At 44.2% G+C, this 2,908-nt stretch overlaps 1 long non-coding RNA gene across 1 annotated transcript; it reads left to right on the top strand.

Moving 5' to 3' along the window:
- Window positions 1–358: 358 nt before the first annotated feature.
- LOC131682821 (uncharacterized) lies at window positions 359–917 on the top strand. The gene is made up of 3 exons (XR_009304166.1): window positions 359–433; window positions 571–678; window positions 751–917. It is a non-coding gene; the product is annotated as an uncharacterized LOC131682821 (long non-coding RNA).
- Window positions 918–2,908: the final 1,991 nt, after the last annotated feature.

Here is a 2,908-nt window from a genome sequence, read left to right as displayed (position 1 = left end):
AAAACCGAGAGGGAAAAAGAAGACCGTCTTCGCATGTCCCGTCCCAGGTTCCTACCAGTTCCTTGCATGAAAATATCACTACCTCCACAGTGCTCGTGATTCCATTCCAGCAGCAGCAAGCAATCACTATTCGAGTGCTTATCGCCAACATTTCACAGCAAGCTCAGCAGCAGAACCACCTTCAACCATAACATCAGAAAATTAAGATTTCCTCCAGACCATGACCATCATCCTAAAGGTCGGTAGCAATAACGTTCAACCGACGGTACAACCTGGTCAGCAACCGCAATTAGTGCAATAGATCCAAGCCAAATGTAGAAGACCATTGACCAACTGCAAAAAAGATAGCAACAGCACATTCAAACACAGTAGCAGTACTATACTGTACCATGCGGTGTGCAGGACGACTTTTTTATTCAGTTGGTGCGGCAAGGTGAGACATTTTTATTACCTTTTTTATTTCGAAAGGATCAGTACCGTGTTGTTTAGTACATTGTAGTGTAATACCCTATTCTTCTTTAAAAAGCTCGAGTTCACTCATTTACGGATACTTTTTATTATTTTTTTCAGATCGAACACCAACAACATAATATGGTAATCACCCAGCAAGAGAACGCAGTGATAATGGGCCAACAGAAAACACAACATCAAGATGCTCGGAAAGGACTTTCTCTTTCGGTATGTGTTTACCAGTAGCATCCCTCCTCCAAACATTCCTTTGCATATCTAGATGTCTTTATCAATTCACAGAACAAACATAATGGCACGTCAAGTTCAATCGGCTAACCGTTTGGAATAAGCGCTCATCATCGGTTTCATGGCAGGGAAGTGAGCAGGCAAAAGAAGGCATCGTTTTTTCCGCAAGGTCGCTCTGGTCAAAACTTCAGCGAATTGCAAGGAATAAACCACCCGAGGGACAGTACCCATGCTGATTCAGGACGATTTCCCATACTTTGTACCTTGCTCTTGAATTTTAATACCCGATCGAAACGATGGCAAGCGCTGCCGATAACTGGGTCAAAAAGACGACGGATCAAGAAATTTCTGTACTCGGTGTTTTTTTGTTATAACCTATTTTTGAAGCGATCATTGGGATGGGATTTGAATTTTTCTTTTCAATACAAATAGGTTAACGAACTGAGTACATATCGCCAAGGATAAGGATTCAGAGCCGGCGGCTGGCAGTCCAGAGAAAGAGAATGCGGAAAAACCTAGTCCACCGGCAGTAGAACCAAAGCTGCACCTGATGTTTGGAGTTCGGTAGCTACGGAAATTCTGACTCTAGCAGCTCCTGAAGAAAAACAAGCTGCAAGAGAAAATGGAGAAACAGCTTCCTCCGCGGAAGATGCATAGGTATTCAAGTAAGTCGAAATCTGCAGAAAATTTTGATAAGGACATAAGGAACATTGAGAGCCTCTCTTTGTTTACTTTCTCTTTCGATTATTATGACGTCACTATAACACTTTGCCATTTTCCAGTACATAGCCGATGGTTTTTACTAAAATATTAGGCAAAGAGTTGAGTACTAAATATTGAAACGACCGAGTAATAAACAAAAGAGAAAGACCCCAAAGAGAATCTCATTGTTTCTTACGTTCTATTCTAAATTTTCTCCCGAAATATTTAGTATCAGCTTCAAAATTATCCATGACTATTCTTTTAGCCCGGCGGATGCAAGTTTGCTAATGAAAGATGTTCGCTAAGGTCTAGTAGAATCAAAGCTGGATCTGGAGGTACAGCGGAAGGATTCTTCTTCGCCGATTGGTTGGTTAAAACTTTCAAAGCTTTGCACATGAAGCCGGAATTACTACAGGGAGTCTATGCGATGGGTTTCAATGCCCCTTCCAAGATTCAGGAGACGGCTCTACCTACTCTGTTGGCCGGTCCGCCACGGAATATAATCGCTCAGTCAGTCGGGAATAGGAAAAACCGTTGCCTTCGTGCTGGCAATGCTCAGTTGAGACCATCAGTTGAAAAACTATATGCGGATGATTTGCCTTTCCCCAACGTATGAGCTGGCAATTCAGTAGGGGAAGTAGCTGCCAAAATGGCAAAGCTTTGTCCGGAAATCAAACTTTCTTACGCCGTTCGCGGTGAGGAGACCGTCAAAGGGGCGAAGCTGCCTAATCATATCATCATCGGAACACCCGGCAAGCTAATGGACTGGGGTATAAAGTTCAGGACGTACGACCTAGTTTTCCCTTTTTGTACTGGACGAGGCGGGTGTTATGGTCGGTGTTATTCTTGGCCACGTACGAGCGCGAGGTGATGGAGTTTGCCGAGTACATCGTACCCAATCCGATCGTCATTCGGCAGGCGCGGGAGCAAGAATCACTCGATAACATCAAACAGTACTACGTCGTTCCGCATCCAGGACGAGAAATTGTGTGATTACCGTCGGACAAGCGATCATTTTCTGTCATATGATGTATAGGACAATTGTAAACTCCAAGTAAACTTATTTTCAGAACTGTTAATCGATCGAAACAGGTACGCAAAACGGCCGGTTGGTTGACCGGCAGGATGTCCCAGGATGGTCACTCGGTAGCGGTACTGTCCGGTGATCTAACGGTGGAGCAACGGTTGGACGCTCTGGATCGATTCCGAACCGGACTAGAGAAGGTACAGATTATAACGAACGTTTTGTCCAGGGGTAAGTTCCACCACTTGATTCTGGCTACAGCACCAGGTTACGGAGAGATTCTTTCGTCTTAGGTATCGACGTCGAACAGGTGACCATTGTCGTCAACTTCGACCTACCGATGGATCAGCAGGTACGAGCCGATTGCGAAACGTATCTACATCGAATTAGACGCACCGGTAGATTCGGTAAGTGTGACTCATTCTTGTGATCCTATAGATTGTATTTATTCCCACTTCTTTAACAGAACGGAATCACCATCAATCT

The sequence above is a fragment of the Topomyia yanbarensis genome, chromosome 2 (genome assembly GCF_030247195.1).
Source record: "Topomyia yanbarensis strain Yona2022 chromosome 2, ASM3024719v1, whole genome shotgun sequence".
Lineage (NCBI taxonomy): Eukaryota > Metazoa > Arthropoda > Insecta > Diptera > Culicidae > Topomyia > Topomyia yanbarensis.
The sequence above is the reverse complement of the archived record's forward strand: the minus strand, read 5'-3'. Positions and strand labels throughout refer to the sequence as shown.